The sequence below is a fragment of the Pipistrellus kuhlii genome, unplaced genomic scaffold, assembly GCF_014108245.1.
Source record: "Pipistrellus kuhlii isolate mPipKuh1 unplaced genomic scaffold, mPipKuh1.p scaffold_m20_p_1, whole genome shotgun sequence".
In the NCBI taxonomy this organism is placed as follows: Eukaryota; Metazoa; Chordata; class Mammalia; order Chiroptera; family Vespertilionidae; genus Pipistrellus; species Pipistrellus kuhlii.
In genome coordinates, this window is record NW_023425404.1 from 177,506,981 (window position 1) to 177,518,273 (window position 11,293).

The following is an 11,293-nucleotide window of genomic DNA, read 5'->3' on the forward strand; positions in this document are numbered from 1 at the left end:
CCTTACCTTCCTCTCAACCCCTCTTCCTATGTCACACCTTTCCCGCCATAGTTAACACTCTACATTAGGGGGTGTCGAACTCAATCAGAGAAGGGGCTAAAATCTAAAATCCAGCCTAAATCGCGGGCCGAATGGTTTACTGAACAGTCATAAACTGTCATTGTGATGGAAACGCAGCGGAGTGCAGTGATGACAGCGTGGTGCGGGCCACATTGCAAGGCCTAGAAGGACGGATTTGGCCCGCGGGCCTTGTGTTTGACACATGTGCTCTACATCAAAGGAAACAAAATGTGTATTATTGAATAATTCCCAAATGAAAAGGACTATGGAAGGTATTGTGGAAAATACAAATATGAGTAGAGTTAAAATCTTTTCTTTTTCTGCATTTAATCTTCAATTACCCTGTTTCCCCGAAAATAAGACAGTGTCTTATATTAATTTTTTCTCCCAAAGTTGCGCTAGGTCTTATTTTCAGGGGATGTCTTATCTTTCCATGCGCTAGGTCTTATTTTCGGAGGATGTCTTATTTTCGGGGAAACACGGTAGTTAACTCAGGTCTGATGGAAGTAGGTATGCCACCCTTGCGACTAGGCAACATTACTTGTAGTAAAAATGATTAGTAAAATTTGCAACTTGACTCAGAGAACTATAAATAAAACCATAAATACCTGCTAGGAAGCCACAGCTTTGACTTCCCTGAGTGTGATGGTTCTTGTAATTGGCCTATGGCTTTCAGGGACCCTGGAAGGTGAGTCCATAGAGTTGTGGAAGAGATACTGTCCTCTGTGGGACATGAGGTTTCTAAAGCCAGTGTGGCTCCCGCACCTACCCGATGTGAGCTTTGTCTCCTTGGGCTTGAGCTTTCACTTGACAGGATGTCTCCTAGGGAGCCACAGGAACTGCTTATAGGGACTGAAGTAAGGAGCACAACCCCTGATGAGGGACGGCTGCTGGCCTGCTGGCAAGCTGTGGATCCTGTCTGATATCCTGAGCAAACAAGCCTGTGGTAGCTTTATGAGTCCGAATGTTTAGCTGAACCTAAGAAGACTTGTTCATCTGCACAGCAGCAAGAATATAAGAATGTCTTAGAATGGCAGTCCAGATAACCTGAAGTTTGAAACCAAACCTTCCTTGTTTGCTCTTTTAGGCTAACATATATCCTTGACAAATCCATCTAACCCCATACACAGCTTTTACTCACCTTTCTCTGTTGTCATTGTTTTTGCGGCTCTCTCCCCCATTCCCTTTTCTAGGTAAATAAACTAATTCCCTGCAGTCCATCTCCTCGGCCATCTTACTGAGGTGAAGCTATGAATATTTTTCAATGAGGAAGAAAGGAGATATAGCATAGGTAAGGAATGCAAGGAAACGCTGCTAAATAAGCTAAGTACACACAGCTTCCAAAAAGAGAATGGGAATTTATTGAGAGAAAAATAACTTAAGTTGGTGGGGAGACATGGCAATAGAATGCTAAAGTGTAAAATGTCCAGATAGAGTGTCTAGATCAGTGGTTACCAAACTTTCAAATCTCACGGACCACCAGTGGCCCAAGGATCATCAGTTGGCGACTGCTGGTCTAGACCACTTCGGAGGGTAGAAAATAGCATAGCAAGGCAGTTTATTAAGTGCTCCTTTCTTCCTGCATTATTGGCCACGGGGAACCCTGTATCAGCAGGTGACATCTAAAGCAGATGACTTGTAAGAATTAGACAATTTAGGACTCTATCTACTTAGGGAGAGGGAGAAGGGATGGATGAAAGAATCAGAATGGAGGTGGCGCCTGCCAGGGTGCAGGGAGGGGATACTGTTGCTATTATACAAGTCAGCTCCAGTTCCACCTCTTATCTTGATTATCTTAATTAGTCTGTCCCTCTAGAATAGGGGTGTCGGACTCAATCAGAGAAGGGGCCAAAATCTAAAAGCCAGCCTAAATCGTGGGCCGAATGGTTTACTGAACAGTCATAAACTGTCATTGTGATGGAAACGCAGCGGAGTGCCGTGATGACAGCGCGGTGCGGGCCACATTGCAAGGCCTGGCGGGACAGATTTGGCCCGCGGGCCTTGTGTTTGACACATGTGCTCTAGAATATGCAAGCTGATGTTAACTGTGTAATAGAACTTTCTTCAATCCCAAACTATTGTAGTACAACTGCCTCTTGCTCTATTACATACACAGTTGCCAATTATCCTAACTTGTGATACATTATTTCCAAACTCTGATAGTGATTAATTTAAGAACTAATCAAGATGTGGCACTTAGAAAAAATACAATTCTTCTGTAATTGCTAGAGGCTTTAGTTTCCTTTAATTGGGTGAACTCTTGGGTTAAAACACCCATTTAACAGCAAAAGCCAGTCAACACATTAAAAGAGGAATGAAGTGTATGCACAGAGAGAAGCACTGGCAAGAAATCACACAGCCCTGGAGAGGAAACACAGACCCAGCTCCTAACTTTCTATTGATTTTATTGGTGACAATTGCCTCTGAAATTCATATGCACTTCCTGCCCTTGGACTCTGTGACATAAAGCTATATCCCTCTTCTATTATAACAAAACACTTTTTTTAAATTTTTTCTTTGCTTAAGTAATATTCTGTAACTTGTCACCAAATAATTCCTAAGACCAAAAAGGTACAAAGTGCCACAAGGTATATATACATAATCCATTTTTATCATATCGAAAGATTCTGTTAATGTTATTTTTTAAAAAAGGAAGAGAGAGGACTTAATTATAGCTATTGTCCATTGGGGTTATAAACATTCATATTTTTAACCTCATAGAATCTAACACAGTGCCTTCTACACATTACATTGAACCAATTGTCTATTGAATGAACATATAACTCAAAAAGAACACAATCTACTTGGCTAAAATAGTACATCTAATTGTGAAGCTTTCAAAAGATTTCATTTCCAATTAATAAAAGATGTTCTTTATAATATTCATTAGCATACTCCTATTATTAAATACACATGTATACAAAAGAAATGCTGCTTTCTGTTTTCTAAACAGAATCTTGAAAAACATAATTTGGATATTATTTATTTTTTTAAAATATATTTTATTGGTTTTTTACAGGGAGGAAGGGAGAGGGATAGAGAGCTAGAAACATCGATGAGAGAGAAACATCGACCAGCTGCCTCTTGCACACCCCCTACCGGGAATGTGCCCGCAACCAATGTACATGCCCTTGACTGGAATCGAACCTGGGACCTTTCAGTCTGCAGACCAACGCTCTATCCACTGAGCCAAACAGGTTTCGGCAATTTGGATGTTATTTATTCAGATTTTATTTTAACTCATGGGACTACGAAGCCTGCTTAGTGTAGCAGTGATCATTAAGAGTGTCCTCAGACTATTCCAGTTCTCCTTCGGGGCACTTGATAGAGTTGCGTTTGCCCACCTCCTTGAAGTCAAGTGTAGTATTCTGATTTGTTTGACCAATGAAATGGCCTTGGAGATTACATGTGTCATTTCCAGGTAGAAGCCTTTAAGAGCCACTGTGCAATTCATCACATCTTTTCCCCTGCCTTAACAACTGTGGAAGCAGTGTTGAGATGGAGCCTCTGACAACTGGAACTCTGACAACAGAGCTGTCCTGGACATGTATTGTGACTGAGAAAGAAACCTTAGTTGTTTTAAACCACTAATATGTGAGAGTCCTTTGTTATCAGAGCATACTTTACCTTGATCTGATATACTCAACAAATTCCTCTCATAAATGGACTGAGGCCATTGAGTAGCTCTGACCTTCATTTATCTTCAGAATGGTAGCATTTTGTACAGCAGCACATCATTTATAGAATACTTTCTTATAGGAGTGTCCCTTATTACCCAAACTCTCAAAATCCAAACAGGAACTAAATGGATTGATATAAATATTTGTACTAATTCCTCATTCTCTCAATTCTCACTACATGCTAGCTGAAACACAGAAAAAAAATTTAGACAGCAAAAGATTGCTAATACATTCTTTATTATCACCCTTAAAGCTGTTATTCTTTTTAAAATTTTGTTTTTATTTTTAAAATAAATTTATTGGGGCAACAGTCTACATAATAAAGAATATGCAAATCAACCCTCATGCCATCACAAGATGGTGGTGCCCACAGTGGAGGTGGGGTTCCCATAACCAGCAATCAGCAGGGACCTGAGGCTGCATGGCACCAGGCCGGTGCAGGGCACTTGAGGCTGCACCACCCCACCAAGCAGGGCTTGACTGGGGACCTCAGGTGGCGCGGCGGGCCCCGGGACCCCCCCCCACCCCCCCCCCGTGGGGCTTGATAAGGGACCTCAAGGAATGCCTCCTGCCCTGGCCTGGGCCAGGGGACCTCAGGCAGTGGCCCCAATCCAGTGTGGCTTGATGGGGGGGGCTCAGGCCACGCCCCCTTCCTGGTGGGGCTTGACAGGGGACCTCAAGGCTCCGCCCCCTGCCCGGGTGCTGGGCTGGGGAATCTCAGGCCATGCCCTTTGCCCCAAGTTGGGGGATCTGAGGCTGCACTCCCTCCGCCCCAATGCCCAGCCTGGGGACCTCAGACTGTGCCTCTTGCCCAGTGGGGCTTGACAAGGGACCTGAGGCTGCGGTCCTCTGGCCTGGTATGGGGTGGGGGGCATGGCCTGAAGTCCCCTGTCAAGCTCCACGTGGTAGGGGGCGTGGTCTGAGGTTCCCCTGGCCTGGGGCAAGGGAGTGAGGAGCAGCCTAAGATCCCCCAGCTCAGCACCAGGACAGGAAGTGCACCTTGCGGTCCCCTGCCAAGCCCGACAGGGGCAGGGAGGTCCCTGCTGATTGCTTGTTATTCGTCAACGTCAATTCTTTAATTTTGTTTATGTATCACATTTACTGATTTGCAGATATTGTATTAACCTTACATCCAGAAATAAATCTCACTTGATCATGGTGCATGATCTTTTTAATGTATTGCAGCTGGTTTGGTTATACTTTATTAAGGATTTTAGCACCTATGTTCATCAGGGATTAGCCTTTAATTTTCTTTCTTTGTAGGGACTTTACCAGGTTTTGAAATTAGGATAGTGCTGACCTCACCCTTCTCTTGAATTTTGTGGAATAGTTTGAGGATAGGTGTTAGTTCTTCTGTGGATGTTTGGTAAAATTATGCTGGAAAGCCATCTGGTCCAGGACTTTTGTTTGTTGGAAGTTTTTTCGATTTCTGTTTCAATTTCATTAGTTGTAATTGGTCTATTCGGATTTTCTGATTCTTCCTGATTCAGTTTTGGGAGATTATGTTTCTAGGAATTTATTCATTTTGTCCAAATTGTCCAATTTGTTGGCACACAGTTGTTTGTAATATTTCCTTATAATTCCTTGTTATTTCTGTGGAATCAGTTGCTACTTTTCCTTTTTCATTTCTGATTTTATTTATTTGGGTCTCCTCTTTTTTTCTTAAAAAGCCTGGTTAAAGATTTGTCAATCTGTTTATCTCTTCAAAGAACAAGCTCTTGGTTTCACATTGATCTTTTATATTGATTTTTGTTTTGTTTAGATTCTATTTCATTTATTTCTGCTCTGGTCTTTATACTCTCCTTTCCTCTACCCAATTTGGGCTTTGCTTGTTGTTCTTTTTCTATTTCCTTTAAGGGTAAAGTTAGGTTGTTATTTGAGATGTTTCTTTTTAATTTTTTAAAATATATTTTATTGATTTTTTACAGAGAGAAAGAGAGAGGAATAGAGAGTTCCTTGAGCATTCTTAGTCCCATGTTTTTAAACTCTATATCTGATAAATTGCTTGCCTCCATTTCATTTAGCTTTTTCTGGAGATTTCTCCTATATATGTTCTTTCTTTTGGGGCATGTTTGTCTTCCCATGTGGCTGCCTCTTTGTGTTTGATTCTATGTATTAGGTAGATCTGCTATGACTACCTTGGTAGGGTGGTGTTATGTAGGAGGTGTCCTGTGAGACCCAATGGCACAGTCTCCTTGATCAGCTCCCTTGCTTATGTTGTAATGAAATCATGTTTTTAAAGACATGTATTTTTTTCCCCATTGATTTTTTAGAGGGTGAAAGGGAGGGAGAGGAAAAGGGAGGGAGGGAGGGAATGAGGAAGGAAGGGAGAGGGAGAGGGAGAGGGAGAGGGAGAGGGAGAGGGAGAGGGAAGGGAGAGGGAGAGAGAGAGAAACGTCAATGTGACAGAGACACACACCATACTGGGGCTGGGGATCGAACCTGAAACCCAGGCATGTGTCTTTAATGGGAATCAAACCCGTGACCCATCGGTGCATGGGCGGATGCACTATGGCCACTGAGGCACACTGACCAGGGCTGTAATGAAGTCTTGACTGCTACTGGCCCATTTGTGTGTGGAGTCAAGCCTCAGGCTGGTTGATTGTGAGTACTGATCCCAACCACAGTGTACCAGCTGCCGTGCAGGTTCTGACTACATGAAGCGGAGTTCCCCTCAGCAGTGTGTGGTGCCTGCCAAGACCTCCCTTTGGATATCCTGCTTGGGAAGCTAATTGGATCCTGATCTGATGTTGTCTGGAGCTGGCCACTAATTGTGTTGGTTCTGGGGCCTCTTAAGAGGAACTGTGGTGCAGGCAACATCAGATGTTGCCTGTAACTGGCCCTGGTAACCTATTTGGAGCTACAGGTTGTGGCTGCCTCTGCTGGGCCAGGCTATATGTGAGAAGGATCAAGCTTTTACCATACCGGACCCCTGGGGCAGATCAGCAGAAGTCCTAAGGAGCCCCAAGATCCTCCTCCACCCGCCTCTGCCTGCCAACTACCTGTTAGACTCAGGCGCTAAAAGAGCCTCTGGCGATACTCGAGTTGTAATAGGTACATTTTCAGTGAGTCATCAGGTAAGGGCAAGTGGTGTTCACCAGGTCCATGCAGGTTCAAACTCGGTGCTAGTGCCTGGTCAGAGGCCACTCAGCAAATATTCCAGGGCATATACCTGCTGGGGGTCTGCAGACCTTTGTCATGGGGCCAGGCCTCAGGGAGTCATCAGGGTGAGGCCAGCAGACTTTATCAGGCCCAAACAGACCAAGATTTGGCCATAGGAAGGGAGGGCACTGCACTGTTTGGGTGTGCCAGGGAAAGAAACATTTTCTCCACCCTACAGCCACAGAACGTAGCCTGTCCCAGATTCTACCAGGAGCCTGCTCTCAGCTGTTTGGGAAAGGGGGAGGTGCTGGTCAGCCTTGGGACTAGGTAGGGAGAGGGACCCCCAACCAAGAGTCACACAATGCGGTGTCTCCTGAATTCTACCCAAACCTCAGCAGGCGGGGCCACCAGAAGTTGGGAGGATGGGGATGCTGGGAGCCTGGTGAGGGGGGCTAGCAGATCTCCCCTGAGGGGATGGTGCCAGTTGGATTCACGCAAATGTGGGGTAATGGCCCCTACACCAAAGCCACACCACTCTTTCCTGACACCCCCTGAGTTGGCCCAACCCTCTACACCCTGGCCCAGACAGCTAACTCCTCAGTAGGATGCAAGCTCCACAGGTGGGGGATAGGGAGTCCGGAGGGAGGGGCTTTCCCAAGGCTGATGCTAGATGGAGGGACATACTCCACCCCGAAAAGATGGTGCAGGAGAGTGATTCAGCACAGGGGTCTCAGTAGCTATCCCCTCAGCTTTCTCCCTAAAGCCCCAAACCCGTCTCTCCTTACACAACTCGTTTGCTCTGCCCTCCCTCCAAAGGAGCCCAGAGTAAGTGGCTGAGAAAGAGATTTTATGCATGGCCCTTTAAGAGCGTGCCTGTGTATCCAGTAGACTCTGGTCTCTCCTTGGCAGACAGAATCCCCACCGATTTTCACAGCCAGATGTTATGTGGTTGCCGGGGAGCCCATGGTGGGGGTTGAAACCCCATGCTCCTCAAGGGGAACCTTTGCAGCTGAGATATCCCTCTGGAATCTCAAATGCAGCCCTTGGGAACAGGCCAGCTCTTTTCACATCTACCCCCTTCCTATCAGTCTCGATGTGGCTTCTTCTGCAAATCCTTGGTTAGAAGACTTCTCTTCAGCCAGTCTTCAGGTTGACTGCTCTACATTTTAGTTGTAATTTCAGTTTGGTCCCGGGAGGAAGTGAGTGGAACATCCACTTACTCCTCTGTCATCTTGAATCCTGGCCCTTAAAGCTATTTTTCTACTACCCAATATCTAGTCCACTCTCAACATCTATTGAACGAATTGAGTGCTGTTATCATTCTAATCTTACAAATAAGAAAACAGATTCAGAGTGGTTCATCAATTTGCTAGAAACAACCTTGCACATTAGTGGTAGTATCCCAGATTTTCTGGTTTCAAAGTCCTTTCCAGGATACACCATGTTTCCTAAGGTCCCCTACAGAAGTCTAGGATTTATAGTAAAATAATAGTATCAATAATGTTTGTGAGGAAAAAAAAGTTAATCACATGTTTATATCTGAGAATAACTGAAGTTATTCTTCAAGAAATTCTATTTGTGTAAACCTAGTCTAATTCAAGACCACTGGTAGCCTTGAAGCACTGAATAGGAAGAAGTCCTAAAGGTCATTTGGTCCAACAGGCAACCTGCAGAATAATGAAAAACTATGAAAGAATTCAGGGGAAAAGTAGCCTTTTCCTTTAATATATATAGTATTAAAATTCTGATTTTTAAAGTTATCTTCACTTTGGTAATTACCAAATTGGAAAAATCTCATACTCTTTGCTTTCCAATTCCTATCAAACCTCAGTTGTAGGAAAGTCTCATGAAGAACTGTTTGAAAAATAGGCAGTCCAGCCATTTCTACAGGTTCAGTGGTTTTCAATTTGTGTTCCACAATCAAATAAATTTGGAAAAGGTAACAAAATATAACCCCCTTTAAAAGAGTAAATTTGAACATTAGCCAAGAAAGAGTAAATAACGACTAAAATTGATCTAATCCAGCTACTTCAAACTTAGTTGAACTAGAATCTTACTTTAAGTAATAAACTATTGATTTCTTATTTCTTAGGACACAGTTTGGGAAATACTGTCCTAGGTAATTTTCTTCTCTTTTTAAAAAAATATATTTTTGTTGATTTCAGAGAGGAAGGGAGATGGAAAGAGAGATAGAAACATCAATGGTGAGAGAGAATCATTGATGAGCTACCTCCTGCACACCTCCCCCTGGGGATGGAACCAGAACCCTGGCATATGTCCTGATTGGGAATTGAACCGTGACCTCCTGGTTCAACGCTCAACCACCAAGCCATAGCAGCTGGGCCTAGGTAATTTTAAATAAAAAATTTAAGCTTTCAGAGAACTTACCTTTAGCATTTTATTAATGCCCTTTATTGAAGAACACTGTTGTCCAAAATTCATTATTTTCTGTGGGATATTTTAAATATCCAGTCGCCAACTGCATCAATTTTATAGTATGTATGCATTTTCCCTGTCACTTTGTATTTTTCCCCCCCCTGTTCTGCCTCAATTTTCTCATTTAGGTTTGTTTCATTCTATAGTACTATATGGTACTATATGCTTCAAATAATTTCTGGAACTATCTATGGTATATATATATATTAAGACCTATCTTCTTACAATTTCACAAGGATTTCTACCTACCTGCCCCATTACCCAAAAATAGTATAGTCACCTTTGTGTAAAGGTATTCACATAGTTATGGAAAGTCAATATAATATACATATTCACGATATAGTTAAACCCACAAATGCTTAAAACCAGAAACAAGTCATTCTTTTTGTTCCCAGTGGTGTCATAACCAAAAAGACTTGTTAATCTGTTTTCCAAGAGAAAGGAGAATGAACATTCATCAGGCACTAGTAACTGCAAGGCATTTTTTAAAAGTGCATGTGCATACGCACCAGGATGCAGAAGACAGTAGTAAAACCAGCTGGCTGGGGGTCACGGATGGGTGGGGAGAGAGAATCTGCACATAATTATCCCCTTTGAATATTGTGACTGCATCGACCATTAAAAAACATTTTTCAAAGTCAAACGGAACAATAATAAAGATGGCAGTAGCGCTTTCCTCTGGGACACAGCAAACTTTCTCCCTTAGCTTCTGATCCCGAAGTATGCACGGAAATGCTTACAAGGAATAAAGTTTCCACCAGACACGCCAGTGTTCAGAGAAATAACATCCCTTCCTGGTTCCCCACACTGTGGGGTGAGGCAATGACTTAAAACCAAAACTTAAGAGAGTCTGATAGTCTGCGGGGAACAAGGGGGCGGGGGTCTGAAATGGTCCCCGGTTCATTAGCAGAGCAGCCCGGGGGTGGGGAGGAGCGACGACCCTGGACAGGCGCCGCGCCACAACTTCGCACAATTCAGGGCGGCCCGGACGCCCCCGGCCCGGGGTTCGAGCCCGGCCGCGGTTCGGGGAGGCCCCCGCCTGGCGGCCTGCCTCGCGGGGCGGACGGAGGGCCCCGCGGGACTCGCGCCGCCGAGGACGGGGTGGGGGGCGGGGAAGATCGCGTGGGGACCGGCCGCGAGGAGGAAGTCGCACTTACCTCGTAGGGCTCCCGAGGCGGCCGGGGGTCACGGCGGGTCGGGTCGGCGGGGAGGGAGGAGGAGGAAGAGGAGGAGGAGGAGGGCCGGCGGGGGGCGGGGGCGGGGGCCGGCGGGCGGGGGACAGGGATGCTCGGCCCCTCAGGCGCCCCCAGCCCCTTCCTGGCAGTCTCACCCCCGGCGCCCGCCGCCGGGCTGGGGTTGGCCACTCCCCCTCCGTCAATCTGCACCGGGTCTTGGGGGGCAACCAACTCTTCGGGGCAATTCCGAGGGGGCGGGAGGGCGAGCGAGTGGGAGTCGGGACCGAGGAGCCGTCAGTCAGTCCCGGCGCCGAGCGCGCGGCTCCCACCCCGCCCCCTCCCGCCCGTCCCGCCCCGCCCACACGCAGGCCCCGCCCCTCCCCTCCAGCCAGGCCCCGCCCCCACAGGCTCCGCCCCCTCATCGCTGGCGCTGTGCCCCAGGAGACCGCCGCCGCCTCCGGGTTGGCGGTTTCTAGTCCCCCCTGCGCGGCGCCCGCCCGCAGACTGCCGGGGCCGGGGGGAGGAAAGGAAAGGAAAAGGGGAGAAGGGAGGGGGGGGGCCCGCGGGCTGAGGTTTGGAGGCTCCCGTGGGAAGGGGACGTCAGTCTGGGCGGGGCTCTGCTCTGGGGCGGGGCGGGGGAGGGTGCCTCCGAGGGCGGCAGACCCGACAAAGATTCCGGTTGTTCCCGCCCCTTGAAACTGGGAGCGGGGCGTTCCCGGGCGTGGAAGTTTGAGGAGAGGTCCCTCTGCAGGGCTGGAAGGCGATCAGACAACAACGGGCCTGTGGTTTGCGTCCTTGGAGAACAGGGCTGTATTGTCCCGGAGCTTTGGGCAAACTCAC

General features: G+C 46.4%; 1 protein-coding gene across 1 annotated transcript in view; it reads right to left on the minus strand.

The window, feature by feature from the left end:
- The window catches only part of KLHL5 (kelch like family member 5), a 64,305-nt gene extending 53,561 nt beyond the window's left edge, over window positions 1–10,744 (minus strand). The window contains exon 1 of the mRNA XM_036418566.2: window positions 10,436–10,744. The gene's annotated coding sequence lies outside the window, so the exon portion shown is untranslated. The remainder of the gene's footprint in view (window positions 1–10,435) is intronic.
- Window positions 10,745–11,293: the final 549 nt, after the last annotated feature.